Raw genomic sequence first — 22,009 nt, 5'->3', positions numbered from 1 at the left:
AGACTGAAGGAAATAATGCCCTTGGTCCAAGTATGCATATAATATTAAGTCTAATAAATGCGGTTCAGTATTAATTAACAAGTTAATAATTCAGTGAGATCAAGTGAGCTGAATGCCTAGCTAGAGGCCGCTTCAGTTCAAGTGGAATTAATGATATTAATCTACATCTTACTCTTGACTGAACCCGTAGGGTCACACAAATAGTACGTAAACGGATCAAGTATTTAATGGTATTAAATACTCCATCTATGGATATTCGGAATCGCCGGATCTTGGTTTCAGTGGGAGCTGAGATCGTCACAAGCGAGAAATGAATACTCCGGAAACTATGATATTGCTGGAAACGGAAATATGGATCGTATCGTAAATATAAATATTATCCAAGTCGTAGATGTTGCCGGAAACGGAAACATGGTACGTATCGGAAAATATTATCGGAAATGGAAATATTGCCGGAATCGGAAATATTGCCGGAAACGGAAACATTGTCAGAATCAGAAATATTATCGGAATCGGAAAATAATTCTGGAAACGGAAATATTAAATATTTGTTCGAAACGGAAATTAATTCCGGAATAGGAAATATTAAATATTGTTCGTATCGGAAATGAATTCCGGAACCGGGAATTTAATCGGAAGCGTATCGTACGAATAAACATCGGATGAGGCCTTCCGGACGAAGGCCCAGCACGAAGCTGGGCCATCGCCCAGCAAACCAAACGCGCGCCACACGCCCAGCCAAGGCAGCGCCCAGGCCCACCGCAAGGCAGGCCCAGCGCGCGCCAAGGCCACGGCTGTGTGGGCCTTGTGGCGTGGGCTGCTGCTCGCACGCACGCGCATGGGCGGCCCTCGTGGCTTCCGTGCGTGTGTGTGTTTGTGTTCATGCACGATTCCTAAAGCTATTAGGATTTGGTATATGATTAAATTCCTATTCCTAAAAGGATAAATTAATTAATTATAGGATTCTAAGTTTAATTAATTCGTATCCTAGTAGGATTCCAATACGCTTTCCACACCTCTATAAATAAGAGCCTAGGGTCATAATTTATAAAAACAATTGAAGTATTCAAAGGGTAAGTTTTGAAAGAAAAATTCAGCCATATTCTTGCACTAACCTAGCCGAAAATCCTAAGCACCTTAAGGGCGATTCTAGTTGATCTAACTTGAGGCGGATCCGGACGTACTGTGGACTATCTACGGAGGGACGACACTTGGAGTCCTAAAGACTTGTTCTTGTTCGGTTCGGGCGCAGCTAGGGAGGGCACGCTACAAAGTGTATGCTCCTAAATTATGCTAAATGATTATGTGTAAATAATATGTTTCCTGACATTAAGGTTTTTCCGCATGATTTATATTTTGTCATATGTATCATAACCTATCAATAACTATGTAAGGACATAAGTCTATAATGATATAACTGTGTAATAATTTTATATAATTTTTTGTTTTTTAATTTAGTTTTTAATAATTTAATTATCTTTCATTTCGGTTACAACAATAACAATATCAAAAGTAGGCAATTTTTTCCTACTTCAAATCAATTGCCATTTGCTGTAGGTAATCAGAAAGGGGTGAATAACCGTAATGCTTTTTTTAATGGAGCACCTGCAAAGTCAAACCTAGAAACACTCATGTTAGTCTCATATTTGATATTGCGGGTTATAAACGGTTTGAATTAAACGGGTTGTAAATGGTTCGGGTTCTAAACTGTCCGGGTTGTAAACGGTTCGGGTTCTAAACGGTCCGGGTTGTAAACGGTTCGGGTTGAAACAGTTCGGGCTGTAAATGAGATTTTCCCGGGTTGAAACGGTTCGGGTTACAATAAATTGGGTCATTAAGGGTTTTCGGGTCCATTCAGTTGGGGTAGAAACGGTTCGGGTTGATGCATGGCGGTTTGTTATCGGGTATCGGGTCTTAATCGGTTTAATATTTTCGAGACGGTTCGGATTCGGGTTGAATGTTATCGGTTCGGTTAGTTTTCGGATTCCAACTAACGGGTTATTAACGGTTCGGATTCTTAACGAATCGGATTAACCAAGCGGGTTCTACGGCTCGGGTTGAGATTTGACAGCCCTACCCATTACTGCTTCCTGCTCCGTACTTTAAATGACATTTGCCTTTTGATTGTCAATTATAGTTAAAATATGTCAACTAAAATAAGAAAGATGAATAATAAATGTAGTATTTCGTAATCTATATGCACGCACGTTGGTACAAGCGAACACACGCATACAAAGAAGCAATTTGGATTGTGAATGTAGGACACTTAATCTCTAGTAGTATATATATTGATCCATGTAATACACCAAAATTATCCTTGATCACACTACAACAAATAGGATCAAAGAGGGCGACAAAAGTCGCCCTCTTTGATTCAAATATCGCCCTCTTAGGCTATAAGGGCGACCTTAAAATCGCCCTCAGAGTCGCCCTGTTATAGTCGTTGTATTAGCTTTGCAGGGCAATTGTTAAATGTCGCCCTCTTTGGTTGAGATCAAATAGGGCAACTCATTTCGCCCTCTTTGATTAAATCAAAGAGGGCAATCCATAAATTCCGCCCTCTGTGTTTGAACCCAGACATGGAAGCTATATTGCCCTCTTTGTGCAATACCAAACACAACAACATACTAAAGTCGCCCTGCCTGTTCAATACCAAGAAGGGCAATATCAAAAACTCGCCCTCTTTGTTCCTGTTTTTATTTTTAAAAAATAATAAATTAGGGAACAGGGATCGACCAGAAAAACAAATTTACTCTATTTTTTTACTCACATACTGTAATTATCACTAAAAGTTATTACAAGGGAATAAAGATGAAGAGTACTAATAACTGACCCAAGATAAAATGTGATTAGCCTAATTTAGTGCAAATCAAGAATCCAGAACTGCTCAAGCTTCATTTTTGGGGCGGAATAATTTCCTGACTGTATCCTTGTTGCTACAACATGATTAGAAGCTTCAGCGTAATGAACTTCATTCCAAACTACAACCTTTCGTTTATCAGTTGTAGTGTCTGCGTGAAATAAGAAACAGCAGTGCTTCATCAAAAGCAAAAAACCATGCAGAACGCATAACAAACAACAAGTCCACATACAGAAAGAAGCTTACCATTCATTTTTAACAAATAAACTTAAATCTTCTAAAGTTCAAGAATCACAATGTAAAGTTGTCATTTACGCCTAGTGATAATTAAAGAATAAAAATACACAGATATAACATGCAGGAAGTTCTGAGATGCTTTAGAGTGACAGAAAAAATGAATCACAATAATTGTATGGAAGTAAACTTGGATTATCATATATCAGTAGACAACTACTGTGGTCATACAATTCTACTCATAAACTTAACTCATAATCACCGAGCTCAAGTCTTCACGACTTCACGTCGATTTTGGGCCACGGGTTTCAGTCAAAACTCAAAGCTAATAGAAATAGGAAATAGAGGTTCAGTAGGTACTTGGTACTCACAAATATTATAGGGAAGAAGTGAATTTGTCCTTCTGGCTTGATTTGTTTTCAGAAATACTATGTCTCTGAACTTAACGGACAAACACTAGCAAGAATCATTACCCTAGCTTCTAGCTGTTTATAACACCTATTCATTTTATTGTCAAATTAGCGCATTTTTAGAGTAAAGCTAAATGGCTAACGTGCTAACCACCGAATTTGATAATGTTTTCTTGGACGAACAGAGAAAAATACCTCCCGGCAGCATGTGATAAGTTTCACAAGAGCAACCTGAAAACTAATGAAAATATATTGAATTGAAAGAACAGTACTTTCTCATGGAGATTTCTGCAGATATGCTCTCTGGCAGAAAGCCTTAGCAGCAAAGATTGTACATTGTTCTACAGCTTCTTTTCTTCTTTTTCATCATGCCTTGGTTTCTCGACTTGTTAAAAGAAATACGAGCATAAGCAGCAGGCAAAAATCATCAACAATATTATTCTAAATAACTCTCATAAAACATACCAGATGCTTATACTTGAGGAGCTCAGAAGTATTTGTCTGCTTGCTAGCTGGACCATATTCGATTCCCTTGACTCGACTAGCAAAGTTCAGGGAGCATAAAGTCTACCCCAAGTCTTCATCTCTAGGACTAATCTGGATAAATAAGAAAGATAACATACAGCCACATCTCGTTTCAACAAGGCTTAGTGTGAGGGGGTCGAAAAAGCGCGAGGCTAATGCGTGACCTCGTCCCTCGTGGGCGTGACGATTCTTTTTATTCAATCAAGTGTAATTGGATTTCCTGTGAGTTTACACCCAATTGACTAGTAATATAGGAGTCGTCATTCAGTTTTTAACGACAATGAGAAAAACTGACAAAACCCGGTTATCGTGACATAAAGGGAGTGCAATTATGTTTGACCACGACGGCCGTAGGTTCCCTTGTGATCCCTGGTGTGGGGATCTCTCAACATACACCCGCAAGGTAGAGATTGAGGGTTCGGGGGACTGTAACTACCGAGAGGAGTACTTCGCTCGTCGATAACTCCAGAGGCAGGATATCCTTACTAGCTCAGCATAAATAATTGAAGGGACATGCGTTAACTATTAAACTAATCTGAGTTGATTTTAGCAATATGCAACATATAATACTAATTCGATCGTGATTATCTGATTTAAATAGCATTAAGGGACCTAGCATGATAATCCGATTTCCCAAAAATATTATATTTGTTAGGCGTGATAGAACAATCAGATTTAGTTAGTTTAACAGTTCATAAAAAGCGCGAGGAAAACAGTTAAATCATCGAAAAGGGACACATTACGACGCACCCTTGAGAGGTGCGTCACGGTTCTCAGAAAACTAACCACTTTGAAAGTAGGTGTCTACAGTTAGCCCCCACTTTGACTGAGTCTCGGGATGAGACGATGGTCAAAGTATTAGACGGAGTGCGTCACACAAGCCATGGTGTATGTGACCTGTTTTGCGAGGGTCTCACGAGCCCCCGACTGATAACATTTGACTTAAGGGTCATCACTTGAAATGTCGACATATCCCTCACGTGTCATTGGGATTTGTCAACGGATAGTATAGAATACTCCCTCACTTTGTCATTGGAAGTATCTAAAGAGGCGTAGAAACTCCCTCACTTTGTCATTGGGAGTAGCTACAGATGTTTTCGAAATCAAAGCTATAAAGTGTAATTGGGCCTGGCCAAGCCCAACCACGAGGTAAAAATGTTTTTTAAAGATTCTCATTTTCAGGGCTAGCTAAACGAGAAAATCCCCTTGTTTTTATGGGACGTAAAACGAAGGAAAATCCAGCACATCGCTCTTTTTTGGAAAAAACGAAAAACCAATCCTTTTAATTTTTGGAAAAGGGAAAACCAGAAAAAGTTATCGCTGCAGCGACTAAGGACCTGCGCGGTTAGTGGCGCAGACCCCGCCGGCTAAAGATGGCGAGCCTGTCCGCTAAGGGTGGACACCCCGTCCGATAGAAGTGGACGAATCTGTTTTTGAAATTTGAAAATAAGGACCTACGCGGTTTGTGACGTAGACCCCGCCGGCTGAAGATGGCGAACCTGTCCGCTAAGGGTGGACATCCCGTCCGATAGAAGTGGACGAATCTATTTTGAAATTTGTTTGTGCTTTTTGAAAATAAGGACCTACGCGGTTTGTGGCGTAGACCCCGCCGGCTGAAGATGGCGAGCCTGTTTGTGTTTTGAAGATCTCATTTTTTGAAAACTGAGGACCTGCGCGGTTAGTGACGCAGACCCCGCCGGCTGAAGATGGCGAGCCTGTTTTATTTTGAAGATTTTATTTTCTTTTCATTTTCGAAAACTGAGGATCTGCGCGGCTAGTGACGCAGACCCCGCCCGCTGAAGGTGGGCGAGCCCTATCCGCTAAGGGCGGACGCCCCACTCGCTGGAGGTGAGCGAACCTGAATTCGTCCTTTTTGATTTGGGATTCGCGTGGTTCGGTCTTGCCTGATTGAGGTGGACAAGTCCTTATTTCATTTTTTTCTTGTGATTTCTCTTGAGAATTTCTTTTCATTCATTCTTGCAGGAGCGAATTCTTTCGAGGGATGCTCGGATTTAGTTGCAACCTGAGTGTGGGTTGACAACGTGCTTAGACGGACCATTGTCTTGTGGTCATCACCTTTCCATGGTTTTGAGCTAGTCTTTTCGGCTCAATTTTGCCATTACCTGGGTCCTTGACTATGGGACTACGTATAAGTATCAACGGCGACCTTTGTCTCGAGGTCGTAAACTGGTTTTATTTTTTTGAGACATCCAAACACGGGATTTCGTACAGCGTACTCTGGGAATATTGTTTTAACTTTGCATACTTCCTTTTGAATTATATATTTTCTTTCGAGCCCCCAAGCACTCGTGCTTGACGGTCAATTCTTGTCAAAGAGATTCTTTAGGGATATGCATTCTGTAATGTCCTTGATCGTGTTTGGGATTATGCTCGTAAGTGCGGGCGATCTTTGTAGTGGTGTGCTACTCTTAACAAAGTCGTGAGGTGCGACTTTCAGTAAGGAAATCGGCAATTTTCGAGTCGAATGGATGCGGCAGGGCCCAATAGAAGTTAGGGCCTTTTTTGAGCCTGGGTTCTTTTTCGGCGCCCAGGCCTGGGCGTTGAAATAATTCACGCCCAGGTGGGGCGTTGAAAGTGTTGTTTGGGCCGGTCTTTTGATGACACAGTTGGCCTCTTGTTCATTCGTTTATTTCACTTGGAAGTTCTATGTATTCTCTTTTCTTTTGCTTTTTCCTTTTATTTTTTCGGAACGTGATGATTTTCTCGAGAAGCTGTAGCCGATTGGTGGACTACGGTGCTTGTCGCTTTGGGGCGATTATTTTAAGGAACTGTTGCTCTTAAGGCGTACAGTTATTGCGATAGTTGGGCGAGTCTATATGGCCCGAGGAACATACCTTGAGGCGTAAGACTTTGACCGCTCTTGTTGTTGTATATTTTTCCTTTTGAACGCGTTCGTGAATGATGACATGTATGTGCGAACGAGTGTTCATAGAATGGCCGTGGTGTGCGGGCCATTAATCAGTTTGCTTGGATTGTTTCATTTTTTTTTTTGAGTAACGACTGATTTTGAATAGTTTGCTTATAAGCTTGATAGGGTTCAGGCCCATTCAGGAAGTGGGCTCAAACATCGTGCCCTTCCGATTGTTCAAACATTTGCTTCGAGATTTTTTTTTTATTTTGCTATGGTTGTTTCGTAGCTTGGAGCCCCCAAGTATGCATGTTGGGATGCTTCTTTTTGGCGTACGATTTTTGTAGGTTCTTTCGAGAAAGATGCCCTGGGGTTCCGCTCGTGTAGGTGCGAGCTATCCCTTCCGTGGTAGGTAATGTTTTGCTACATTCAATCCTTAATGTAGAAGTCGTGTGGCTTGCATTTTGAATTTGGGCGATAAGTAGTCTTTGCCTCTTGTACACGTGCTCTTGGTCGTGCCTACATTAGTGCAATATGCCTTACTCTCGTTTGTTAGACTTGCACCGTGGGATGGCTGAACTCATGGTGCGACGTAGGCTTGTGTGGCCTAACAACATGTATTAGAAAATTTCTCCAGGTGTTGGGATATCATTGCATTGGAGTACTTCATCACGCCTCGTTCAGGTGTTCGAACAAGTGTAGCACCTTCTGCGTGGGTATGCACGGCTTATTACTTCGTTCGATGCGAGGATTCATAGGTGTTTCTTTCTTATTTTTATATCTAGGCAAAATTTGACAAGCAGAAAGATTCCGCGCCCAGGCTGGGTCATTAAAGATATCGGCGCCCAGCTCTGGGCGTTGAAAATGATTTCTGGGTATATTTTGACAGTTCTTATCCTTGATTTTTTTTCTTTCGCTTTTGCTTTGGAACGATGTAGACTGTGTAACGGGCGCTTTATAGGGCGAGCGTTATGTGCAGTGGTTTGGTCGGAGTTTTGGTGACTCGCGATTTTCAGTTACCCTTGATAGTGGGGTGACTTTATATATTCTAAGTAGCGCTTAGAATTTGGGAGGGGTTGTAGCGATTCTAAGGTCCGTTTTACGCGATTAAAGCTTAGGATTGTGCCCCTATGACATATGTATAGCATTAGCGTCGAGAATTTGCGATGAAATCGTCATTTCGAGCGTTTTTAGAGTGTTTTTCTCAAGCCTCCAACTGTAGCTACGGGATTGGCTTGGTGCTATAATGCCTTGCATACGTTTTTATGCATTCATGGTGACATGGATCATGAATAGTTTGAACCAGACTCGTTTAGTGCGAGGTACGTTCGAGTAGTGATCTGCTACTTCTCTTGTAAATGTCGTATTATGCGACATTGCCATGGTCAAGGTAGTCACATGTTGAAGTATGCCTTGACCAAAAGCTAGGTGCCTTTCTTTACCCATAATCATATTTAGAAATCTTTTTGACTCACTTACAATATCGAGATAAACACATACTTAGCTTAAACCAACGACACTTTATTATGTTCGAAAAAGTCTTTGAAAATTATTTGAAACTTTATTAAAAATTCGAGTCCTACTGTGTACAATCCGAGGTGTCCTAGGCAAGTTGACTTATAGAAGGGTTCGTACAGGATTACATGAATCAAAATACTGTTACGATTTTTGGAATGCTGTCTAAGGATTTGCTGGAAGCCAGGGTGCAGGCGTCAAGATATACTTGCGCCCGTTTGGCATATGCTTTAGGTTTTTAAGGCCATCTTTTCCAGAATTGCGGGAATATAAACCGTTTTCAAATTGACTTAGATTTACTTGGTGTATGTCTGCACAAAAGGTCAAGGTATACTTAGTTTTTTCCCTAGCTCTGTCATTTCGATTTTTTAGCCCCCGGTTGCTATTATGTCTTCCCATTAATGATGCTTTTAGATTTTGATTTTTAGATGCCCGTGTCATATGTCTGAGTAGGGTGAGCATTGGTTAAGTGCCAAGTTCTATTGACAATGTCTTATTTTTTTCAAAGGTGATTAACAAGCATTTGAATTACCATGAACGGGTGCCCTGAGTTCGAAGGAACGATGGGGTGATGCCGTAGAACAATCCTCTTTATTGTAAGCTTACTGCCTTTACTACTTGTCGGCGACTATGACTGTGTATAGTGATGAAAGAAGGTCTTTAAGCGAACGACTATGTCTAGTTGTGAAAGAAAGTTTTTAAGTGAGTTAGTTCGCTTTAGGGAGGGTCAAGTCGAGTACTTTAGAGGTCATGGATGCTTGCGCTAGCCCCCATTCAATTGAGGCAAAGCGATCTTTTTGAGTCTTGGCTAAGTGCCTAGGAGTGTGAGTGCTCCTTCTGGAAAGAGTACGTGCCCTTATTGTTTTTCGATGTGTGCTCATTAATTTTGGCATCTTGATGACTTGGATTCTTCCTTAGACTTAAATTTTTCTTTCGACTTGGATTGCAAGTAATTAAATTTCAATAAGGGACTCTATTTCTTATTCTTGTTTTTCTATAGGCTTTAATATTTTTGCGAATTGGTTGGACCGAATCATGGATTGCCTACGTATCCGCCTTAAATAGATTTAATTTGGAATCAGGTCTTGCGTAGTTCTTAGCCTAGAAAATGGTTTCTTAGAATGCCGATTTTAAACAAGTACGTTCTGAGGTGGAAACATATTATTTGAAACGGTAGAATAAGTGAAGTTTATTATTATTTTAATCTGCTGCCTTGCCGTAAGCCAAAAATTTGTTTTATATATTTTTTTTTTGAGTACATGTATTTTTTGGTGGTACGTATGTCTGAATACGTGTTGTACCCCTCCAAGTGTTCGTTATTTTTCCGTGCATGTGCGGATAAAATGACGAGCACTTCTGGACAAAATTTGGGGAGCAGAGAGAATCGGCGCCCAGGCAGGGGCGCTAAAGATTTCGGCGCCCAGCTCTGGGCGCTGTAAATGACTTCTGGGCGGATTTTTTTTGGTGCGCTAAATGCTTCGTTTTTCTTTTTAGACTAATTTTAGAGGCGCTTTTGCAAAGTTTCTTTTTTATTATTCACATTTTATTATTTTTTTTGCAATTTTCATTTGTTTCCTTTTTTTTACTCGTGACTCAGGACAGTTTGAAAGATGGGTTGAATGAGATAGGATAATTTGTATAGGTATTGGTCAAGCATGATGATTATATCTGCTAGGACTCAGAATTTGCGGCCTTAAGCTAGTGTCACGAGTTTACATCAATCAAGGCCAATGAGTAGCATGGGGACGGCTCGAGGGTATATCAACAGGATGCATTCAAACAAGTTATATGGTCATCATGCTAACGGTGGTGTAAGAGAAGGTTTTGGAAACAATGGGTATAACACACGTGTCAATGGCCGTACGTGGTTGGCAGTTGATAACAAGTTTAAGAACAAGAGTCGAGGTAATGGTTTCTTGGGTTATGGAAATGAGAACATGGATGGGTTAAATGAGCTGAATAGGGGCCCCAGAGCGAAGGCGTCTAAGAACATAAGGATTGGCAAGGGTAGACATCGTAGAATTTTATGATTTGGATTGGTTGACTCAATTCTTTTCATTCGTTTACTTGGGTAAATTTCGTACTTTGGGAGGTACAGGCTAAGTATTTCATGGCTCGCTCTTTTCGCTCTCCATTTTCTCTTTCTTTTTAAGTATTTCATGGCTTGCTCTTTTCGCTCTCCCTTTTCTCTTTCTATTTTTTTCTTTTTGCTTGGGATTTCTCCCCAACATAAATCCTTCAATTTTTTTATTTGGGCTAAAAGGTAGATGGTTGTGGTCTTTGAGTCACGAGGCGAGACTGAGTGAGCCTCGTTTGGTAGGCCTATAGTGGACCTTTAATTTTAGTGGGCCTAGGGTGGACCTTTAGCTTTAGTAGGCCTAGGGTGGACCTTTTAAATTGTCTTACTTTGCAAGCGTATTTAGTCGTTTCTTAAAAGGTGCAAATAGCGTAGATTAAAAACGTTGTTTTTACCTTATTGAAATTCAACGAAAGAATTACATCGAAAATATTTTTGTTTCTTTTCAGACTCCAGTTTTCGGGATTTAATTGGAAGTTGTGATTTAGACTCGAACTTTCATTAACTTTTCTGATTATAACCCGTGTATGAATACAAGGAGGTGGCCTAGACTCAAAATAATGACGTGGCGTAAGCCTATAATACTTGACCAAGCAACTCTTAGACTTAGGCTAATTGGACCATAACTTTCGTTGGTTGACACTTCAGATTTTAACCCTTGGGTGTTCATTTGTCATGCGCCATTTTGCTTAATGTTGGCAAGGTAGTTAATTGGGGAGATCGAATTTTTATTTTTGCAAGGCTAGAATCATTAGTGCGGCTTCTCTCTTAGTGTGTATTGCTTTACCCCAATGGTAGCCTTATGGTATGCCGATTTGGGTATTTTCATGGTTGGTCATGTTGTATTCATGGAAAATCTTTTAGTCCGTACTTAGGAGTATTTAAAGGAGCGAGTGGCTCGAGAGGACTACGATAGTCGTGACCCAATGTGATCATAAGCCTTGAGGCCATTAATTTTTGCTAATGGTATTGACACCTTAGGTTCACTTTGGGGGTTGTGCGACTACGAGGGAATGATTTCCAGAATGTGACCGTTTCCATTTTGCAAATACTATAATATATTGTTTTTATTGGTGAGAGAGTATTGAGGCCGTAGACTCTTAGCAAGGGATGACAATTACATATGGGTGCTTATTGATTTAAATGTTAGGAAGGGAGACTCAATATGGTTTAACCTTTTAACTTGCAGAACGACACCAAGTATTAGGACTGATTCCATGGATAAGACAACTAAGACTTAGGATTTAGACTGTACTTTGGCATAGCCTAGTTTAGACTCGGATGTATTTATTTTATTCGAACATTATTTTTCCTTGAAGACTCTATTTGAACATTATTTTTTGAATACTTCGCCCATGTGACATTCAAGGTCATTTAATTAGCATGTTCGGTTTTTGGTGCCGAGCATTGTCGTCATAGGAGGCCTAACAACGACACAAAGAGTTATTTTGTTTTTTTACAAGTCGCTTTTAGAATCGAGTGCTTTTCATACGCCCTCGTAGCAATTTTTTTCTTTACGAAAAGTTTTTTTTTGCTACGTATTTTCTTCATGCGTGGGCACCGAGGCTGTTGTGCCTGACCAAAAGGCCAGGCAGCAACTTCAGCGCCCAGCATTGGGCGTTAGAAATATTGGCGCCCAGCCAGGGGCGCTGAAAATGCGTCCCTGACTGGTGCTCGATTTCTGTTTGCGAATATTTTTTGTTTATGCGACTTGATTTTGCACACTTGCCTTATAACGTCCTTTACGCGTTGTACAACGTTTGTGGGATTCGTTACGGGCCATCCCGAGCGTCGCTTATTTTTGTGGCGATCGTTCGGGTTTGCGGAACGCGTATTTCGGTATAACTCTTTGGCAAATTGGTTTATGAATGTTTGGGCAATTTTTAAGGTCGTTAGTTTTTCTAAGATAGTTTGTCACACACAATCACATATTTCGCTACACATAACTAACATTCATCATGAGGCGATAATAACATGTCATGTAGTTTATGGTAGGCTTCTATGGGTAGTTATTTGCGCCTGGCTTGGTACCGCTTCTATCGTAGATCCAACACATGCCCCGGTCGAGGTAGTGTCTTCAACAGACGAATTTCGCTCAAGAGGCCAAGCCGCAAGTGCAAGCCAAGGGGGCATAAAGGCGAGAGGGACCTAATGAGCGAGCGATTGGGTTCGTGATAGGTGTACTACCTGCACAAGTACCGAGTGGGCAACATGCGCGGCGTATGCACCCCCCTATTGGCGGAAAAAGGTATCCTTAGTCCCAACTCCCGAGGGAGCCGAGATTCGTTATGCGGTTCTGCCCGTTCACATTAATATGCTGATTTTCAGGTCGTCCCAACTTGATGGGATAATAAACCCGGGGTAGGATCGTTTCACCCTTCGGCTATTTTGATTACCTACAAGCACGAGTATTTCCTTCACTTCCCCAGTGGAGTCGCCACTGTGAGGGGGTCGAAAAAGCACGAGGCTAATGCGTGACCTCGTCCCTCGTGGGTGTGACGATTCTTTTTATTCAATCAAGTGTAATTGGATTTCCTGTGAGTTTACACCCAATTGACTAGTAATATAGGAGTCGCCATTCAGTTTTTAACGACAATGAGAAAAACTGACAAAACCCGGTTATCGTGACATAAAGGGAGTGCAATTATGTTTGACCACGATGGCCGTAGGTTCCCTTGTGATCCCTGGTGTGGGGATCTCTCAACATACACCCGCAAGGTAGAGATTGAGGGTTCGGGGGACTGTAACTACCGAGAGGAGTACTTCGCTCGTCGATAACTCCAGAGGCAGGATATCCTTACTAGCTCAGCATAAATAATTGAAGGGACATGCGTTAACTATTAAACTAATCTGAGTTGATTTTAGCAATATGCAACATATATATAATACTAATTCGAACGTGATTATCTGATTTAAATAGCATTAAGGGACCTAGCATGATAATCCGATTTCCCAAAAATATTATATTTGTTAGGCGTGATAGAACAATCAGATTTAGTTAGTTTAACAGTTCATAAAAAGGGCGAGGAAAGCAGTTAAATCATCGAAAAGGGACACATTACGACGCACCCTTGAGAGGTGCGTCACGGTTCTCAGAAAACTAACCACTTTGACTTTGCTATTTCTCCTTTTTATTTAACGAATCTCAATTATGGGACAGGATACGTTCTGTTCGATTTATGGATCGATTGCGACAGAACGCGTGAACAGTTTTGCAGCGTGAGGCTTAGGCTAAGGGTTGGAGTTAATACTCAGAATATGAATTGTGTGTGTGTGTTTCACGTCGAATTTGGGGCTGTATTTATAGGGAAGAGTTCGTGGAAAGATAGTATTGCAGAGTTCTAATCCACAAAGAATTAGGAAAAAAACACGTACCCAGGTATTTTCAGCGCCCAGAGCGAGGCGTTGAAAATAGGGTATGGGCTGTTTTCTTAGTCAGATTCGGATTCCTGAAATTCGTAGTGTTTGAGACTTAATCGAGTCTTTTAGTGCGTATCAATTTCATGACGGAATGCGTCTGGGCCCGTTACGAACTCTAGGCTCGTTAGGATTTTAATTAATACGTAACTCTTATTTCCGAATCATATTAGGAATAGGATTCTCGCAGTTTTCTATCTCATTTAGGATTTATGTTGGAGTGCAACACCTAATTCTGTCAGGTTTCTATCTTTTATGACTTGCCACTTTTAGAAGCTACCCTTTACGGAAGTTACTATTTTTAGCAGGTTTCCATAAATAGCAGGTTTTGGGTGAAATGAAAAGGGGAATTGAGATTCGTTTATTTTATAGGAGATGCGTTGTCAAGTGGAGATTTATGTTTTCATCATCGAACCTTTCCCTTTCGGGAATGGGGACAAAAGTAGGTGTCTACCCTTAGTTGTAATCTGATCCTTCTTAAGCGATAAATACTGGGCCAAGTATCTCACCTAAAGAGCTCTGCAGCATGTGCGTAAGCTTCGAGTTTCTGAAAATTAACAAAACAATGAAGTTAAGGTGATGAAGTCCTGAATATCTTGGAAAATGTGCTTATAGAGAAACATGTAATAGACCTGTATGGAACATGGGTTGTTTTAGTTGCAAGAGAAGAGATGGCATCACCAAGAGCAGAGAGGGATTTATTGAGGAACTGATGACATCACCAAAAGCATAATGAAAATGATAGAACAATTATTAGTGGAGTACATAATCTCAAAACATGAATTTCAGGGAAATAAATTTGATAAGGTAAATGTAAAATAGACATGCAAATCCAAGGAGGGAAAGGTTACCAGTTTCAAATTTAGCATGGTTAATATCCACAGAAACGATTTTAGTAGCTCCACAAAGTCTAGCTCCCTCTGCCACCTTCGTTATAACAATGAGATCAAATCATCAAGCACTGCCTTGTCTTAGCTTGATAACAAGATGGAAAATAAGATGCATACCGCTATTCCGATTGCACCTAGGACAAATATAGCAACTGTTGAGCATTCATCAACTTGTGCTATTTTTCAAGCAGCACCAACCCCTGCAGATCAATTTTGCTATCAGAAGCAGCAAGTAGAGAAGCCTTGAACTGCTAGTCAAGTTTTTATACAAATGTCAAGGATCCAACACAGTACTTGAAGTGAAATGAAAAAATACGAGTACTCCTAGCCACACAAGTGCATGAACAGAATTACCTGTGGAAACTCCCCAGCTGAGAAGGCAAGCCCTGTTGGGCGGAATTCGTGAGTCAACCTTAGTTACATGAGCAACATCCACAACAGTTTCTATGTAATCTTGTCATGAAAAGTGTGGAGTTTAATCATTTGTTCAGCTCTTATGTGGACATCATTAACATCCCACTAAATCATGATCAATCATCACAACCTAATCATATATTTCCATTTCTAGAATCAAAAAATTTGCACCAAAACATTTCTAGCTTAAAGTAATGTAGGCTTAACTATACTTCATAGAAAAGAAACCAATTACAAGAAAATTGCTCAAACATGAAACTCAAAAATTATTTTCGGACAAAAGAAAACTTCAATCAAATTGATTCAAACAAAAGCATAATTGCAAATATTCGATCAAATCTCCAACCAATTTAAACTAATTGTCAAGCAATACTATCAAATCTGCAAGAAATTCATGAAATTTTCCCTAAACCTCTGGAATTTAATAAGAAAAAAAATAGCAGGGAAGGAAAAATCAGCAAACTACAATTTTTTACCTGCCACTCACGGAAGACAATGAGCTAGTTTATTAAACGATTACCCAATCTAACAACATTAGGATCTGTTTATGCCGATTTCAAACAAACAATTAATATTAAGATATGAGAGAAAAACAAACATACACAATCTACCAACAAAATTGAAATTGTGCCAGCAAAAAACACAAAAAAGTTGAAAAAAATTATCTAAGAAAGAAGATGATACCAGTAAGCAGAAATCGTTCTTCTCTCAAACAAATCTCAGCAGAAGTCGGGCTTTTATCGAACAAATCCCCCGCAATTTGGATTATACACCCGGGTGCACGATGCTCATTGTGCACCCTGTTGAACATTTATTGAAAATCTAATGAACATTGAGAACGATTTCAATGTACATGTACTAGTGAAATATTTAAACTATATGTTCTATGGATTTGAACTATATGTTCATTGGCTATATGTTCTTTGTATTTGAACTATATGTTCTTTGTAAAACAGGGTGCACAGTGAGCATTGTGCACCCGGGTGTATAAACCATATTTTGCAAATCCCCCGAGGTTACCAGCTATAGGCATAAACTGTTAGGTTATGATACATATGACAATTCATAAATCATGCGGAAAAACCATTTAGCCAGGAATACATATAATTTACACATAATCATATAGCATAGTTTAGATGCATACTCTTTGTTGCGTGCCTTCCCTAGCTGCGCCCGAACCGAACAAGAATAAGTCTTTAGGACTCCAAGTGTCGTCCCTCCGTAGATAGTCCACAGCACGTCCGGATCCGCCTTAAGATTGACCAACTAGAATCGCCATTAAGGTACTAAAGAATTTCGGCACTTATAGTCAAGAAATGTGTCTGAATTTTCTCTCAAAAACTCACTTTGAATACTTGAATAATCTATGAAAATATGTGACCCTAAGCACTTATTTATAGAGTTATGGAAAGGGTTTTGGAATCCTATTAGGATACTAATTTATTTAATTATAACCCTACTAGGACTCTAATTAAATAATCATTATCTAATAGTTTTAGGATTTAATCACACTTTGAATCCTGATTGCTTCAGGATTCCCGCACAAGCAATGCACGAGCACCGTACACCCGCGCAAGCCTTGCGGCCCACGCTAGGCGCACAGCACTCGGCCCACTGCTGTGCTCCGCGCGCGCGCCCAAGGCCTTGGCTGGGCCTGGCCTTGCGCTGGGCCTGGTCGAGGCTTTGGCGTGCGCTGGTGTGCGTTGGCTCGCTGGGCGACGGCCTGGCTTCGTGCTGGGCCTTCGTCTAGCGGGCCTCGTCCGATGCTAATTCGTACGATACGCTTCCGATTAAATTCCCGATTCCGGAATTCATTTCCGATACGAACAATATTTAATATTTCCGATTCCGGATTTAATTTCCGTTTCGAACAAATATTTAATATTTCCGTTTCCGGAATTATTTTCCGATTCCGATAATATTTCCAATTCTGACAATATTTCCGTTTCCGGCAATATTTCCGATTCTGGCAATATTTCCATTTCCGATAATATTTTCCGATACGTACCATGTTTCCGTTTCCGGCAACATCTACGACTTGGATAATATTTATATTTCCGATACGATCCATATTTCCGTTTCCGGCAATATCATCGTTTCCGGAGTATTCATTTCTTGCCTGTGACGATCTCAGCTCCCACTGAAACCAAGATCCATCGATTCCGAATATCCATAGATGGAGTATCTAATGCCATTAAATACTTGATCCGTTTACGTACTATTTGTGTGACCCTACGGGTTCAGTCAAGAGTAAGCTGTGGATTAATATCATTAATTCCACTTGAACTGAAGCGGCCTCTAGCTAGGCATTCAGCTCACTTGATCTCACTGAATTTTTAACTTGTTAATTAATACTGAACCGCATTTATTAGACTTAACATAGAATGCATACTTGGACCAAGGGCATTATTTCCTTCAGTCTCCCACTTGTCCTTAGGGACAAGTGTGCATTTCCTAATTCCTTTGTCGCTCGATGCTTGCTCTTGAACATAAGGTAAGAGTTGTCATCCTTATTATGTCCAGAGGCCGGTGTTCCTCGGTTTCAGAGTTCAACTGATCAAATAGACAGATAATCATAGCCTATGATTCATCCGAGCACGGCCATGCATTTCACAGTTTCTAGCTCTCCGAGTGGCCTTGTACAACTTTTAAGCATCTCATCCCGATTTATGGGAGGACAATCCCAATCTTGCGATCTTGAGATTAGACTTCGTTTGATAGGTGATTACCTGAGCGTTGCCTTTATAGCCCCCTTTTACGGTGCGACGGTTGGTCAACGTCAAAGCAACCAGTTCTCAAACAAGTAATCTCAAATCACTCAGGTATTGAGGATTTAGTGTCTAATAATTTTAATGAAATTTACTTATGACAGATTTTCATCTCTTACAGTAAAGTTTCATAGGTCTTGTCCGATACTAGTCTTCCCAAAGTAAGTATCTATGCAAATGATTATGACATTGCCATGTCCACATAGTTCAAGAAACAGAACTACTAGTCATCTTGCATTCTAATCGTCTAACGTTTTCTATGCGTCCAATTTTATAGAAAACTCCGACTAGGGACCATTTTCAACCTTTGACATTCAAGTTCACTTGATAGACATTTCTTAGTCACAGGACTGGTCCTGACAGTCTATCTTGAATATATCGTCAAATTGAAGGGACTCATCATTTAATAAACCACAAATTAAATGGAAAAATGAATTCTTTTCATTTATTGTGAATGATTAACCAATAATGTTTTACAAAGATTTAAACTCTAAAACTTTAAAACATTAAACAGAGACATCAAAGCCATTCTCCAATATGCTTGATTCCCATAGCTGCAGTGTGCGAGTTGTGCTTCGCCTGCGGCAGAGGTTTAGTCAATGGATCTGATATGTTGTCATCAGTTCCAATTTTGCTTATCTCGACTTCTTTTCTTTCAACGAACTCTCGTAGAAGGTGAAATCTACGAAGTACATGCTTGACTCTCTGGTGGTGTCTAGGCTCCTTTGCCTGTGCAATAGCTCCGTTATTGTCACAATACAGGGCTATTGGTCCTTTAATGGAGGGGACTACACCAAGTTCTCCTATGAACTTCCTTAGCCATATAGCTTCCTTTGCTGCTTCATGTGCAGCAATGTACTCCGCTTCAGTTGTAGAATCCGCAATGGTGCTTTGCTTAGCACTTTTCCAGCTTACTGCTCCTCCGTTGAGGCAGAAGACAAACCCAGACTGTGATCTGAAATCATCTTTGTCGGTTTGGAAACTTGCGTCCGTATAGCCTTTAACAATTAATTCATCATCTCCACCATAGACCAGGAAGTCATCTTTGTGCCTTTTCAGGTACTTCAGAATGTTCTTGGCAGCAGTCCAATGCGCCTCTCCTGGGTCTGACTGGTATCTGCTCGTAGCACTGAGTGCGTACGCAACATCCGGGCGTGTACATATCATAGCATACATTATTGAACCAATCAATGATGCATATGGAATCCCATTCATTCGTCTACGCTCATCAAGTGTTTTTGGGCACTGAGTCTTGCTTAGAGTCATTCCATGAGACATGGGTAGGTAGCCTCGCTTGGAGTCCGCCATCTTGAACCTATCAAGCACCTTATTGATATAAGTGCTTTGACTAAGTCCAATCATCCTTTTAGATCTATCTCTCTAAATCTTGATGCCCAATATGTACTGTGCTTCTCCTAGATCCTTCATCGAAAAACATTTCCCAAGCCAAATCTTGACAGAGTTTAACATAGGAATGTCATTTCCGTTAAGTAATATGTCGTCGACATATAATACTAGGAAAGCAATTTTGCTCCCACTGACCTTCTTGTATACACAAGATTCGTCTGCGTTCTTGATGAAACCAAAGTCACTGACTGCTTCATCAAAACGTATATTCCAGCTCCTGGATGCCTGCTTCAATCCGTAGATTGACTTCTTTAGCTTGCATACCTTTTTAGCATTCTTTGGATCCTCGAAACCTTCAGGCTGTGTCATAAACACAGTTTCTGTTAAAACGCCGTTTAAGAAAGCAGTTTTGACATCCATCTGCCATATTTCGTAATCGTAATATGCAGCGATTGCTAACATTATCCGAATAGACTTTAGCATTGCAACTGGTGAAAAGGTTTCATCGTAATCCACACCGTGGACTTGCCTGTAACCTTTTGCAACCAATCTAGCTTTGAAAACTTCAAGTTTCCCATCCTTGTCCTTTTTCAGTTTGAAAACCCATTTTCTTCCAATGACTTGGTAGCCATCTGGCAAATCGACCAGATCCCATACTTGGTTTTCAGACATGGAGTCTAATTCAGATTGCATGGCTTCTTGCCATTGCTTGGAGCTAGGGCTCGTCATAGCTTGTTTGTAAGTCGTAGGTTCATCACTTTCAAGTAATAGAACGTCATAGCTCTCGTTCTTCAAAATACCTAAGTACCTTTCCGGTTGAGATCTATATCTTTGCGATCTACGCGGGGTAACATTTCTAGATTGACCATGATTCTCACCAGATTCTTCTAAAGATCTCTGAGTTTCATCCTGAATGTCATCTTGAGCATTCTCTAGAGTTTGTTGTTCGACTCGAATTTCTTCGAGGTCTACTTTTCTCCCACTTGTCATTTTGGAAATGTGATCTTTCTCCAAAAAGACACCATCTCGAGCAACAAACACCTTGTTCTCAGATGTATTGTAGAAGTAATACCCCTTTGCTTCCTTTGGATAGCCCACAAGGATACATTTGTCAGATTTTGGATGAAGTTTGTCTGAAATTAATCGTTTGACGTATACTTCACATCCCCAAATCTTAAGAAAAGACACATTTGGAGGCTTTCCAAACCATAATTCGTATGGAGTCTTTTCGACAGCTTTAGACGGAGCTCTATTTATAGTGAGTGCAACTGTATTTAGTGCATGTCCCCAAAATTCTAATGGAAGTTCGGCCTGACCCATCATTGACCTGACCATGTCTAGCAAGGTTCTGTTCCTCCGTTCCGACACACCGTTCCATTGTGGTGTTCCAGGAGGAGTCAATTCTGATAGAAATCCACATTCTTTCAGATGGTCATCAAATTCATAGCTCAGATATTCACCGCCTCTATCAGACCGCAGTGCCTTAATCTTCTTGCCTAATTGATTCTCTACTTCACTCTGAAATTCCTTGAATTTGTCAAAGGATTCAGACTTATGCTTCATTAGGTAGACATAACCATATCTACTGAAGTCATCAGTGAAAGTGATAAAGTAGCTGAAACCACCTCTAGCATTTGTACTCATTGGTCCACATACATCTGTATGGATTAAACCCAATAGTTCATTTGCTCTTTCTCCAACTTTAGAGAAAGGTTGCTTTGTCATTTTGCCAAGTAAACATGATTCGCATTTACCATAATCCTCTAAGTCAAATGGTTCTAGAATTCCTTCCTTTTGAAGTCTTTCTAAGCGTTTCAAGTTTATATGGCCTAATCGACAATGCCACAGATAGGTGAGATCTGAATCATCCTTTTTGGCCTTTTTGGTATTTATGTTATATACTTGTTTGTCGTGATCTAATAAATAAAGTCCATTGACTAATCTAGCAGATCCATAAAACATCTCTTTAAAATAAAACGAACAACTATTGTCTTTTATTAAAAAGGAAAATCCCTTAGCATCTAAGCAAGAAACTGAAATGATGTTTTTAGTAAGACTTGGAACATGGAAACATTCTTCCAGTTCCAAAACTAGCCCGGAGGGCAACGACAAATAGTAAGTTCCTACAGCTAATGCAGCAATCCGTGCTCCATTTCCTACTCGTAGGTCGACTTCACCCTTGCTTAACTTTCTACTTCTTCTTAGTCCCTGTGGATTGGAACATAAGTGTGAGCCACAACCTGTATCTAATACCCAAGAAGTTGAATTAGCAAGTATACAGTCTATAACGAAAATACCTGAAGATGGAACGACTGTTCCGTTCTTCTGATCTTCCTTTAGCTTCAAGCAATCTCTCTTCCAATGCCCCTTCTTCTTGCAGTAGAAGCATTCGGATTCAGAAGTGGGTTGACTGACCTTCCTCTTTACAGATTTGGCGCCAGTTTGCTTAGTTGGGCTGGCCTTGTCGCCACCTTTCTTAGCATTCCTCTTCTTTCCAGATTTCTTGAACTTGCCCCCACGCACCATAAGCACATCCTGCTTATCATTTTTGAGCGTCTTTTCAGCGGTCTTCCGCATACCGTGAAGCTCAGTGAGCGTTTTGTCCAGACTATTCATACTGTAGTTCAGTTTGAACTGATCATACCCGCTATGAAGAGAATGGAGGATGGTGTCTATAGCCATT

This window comes from Spinacia oleracea, chromosome 6 (genome assembly GCF_020520425.1).
Source record: "Spinacia oleracea cultivar Varoflay chromosome 6, BTI_SOV_V1, whole genome shotgun sequence".
In the NCBI taxonomy this organism is placed as follows: domain Eukaryota; kingdom Viridiplantae; phylum Streptophyta; class Magnoliopsida; order Caryophyllales; family Amaranthaceae; genus Spinacia; species Spinacia oleracea.
This window is presented reverse-complemented; position numbering follows the sequence as displayed.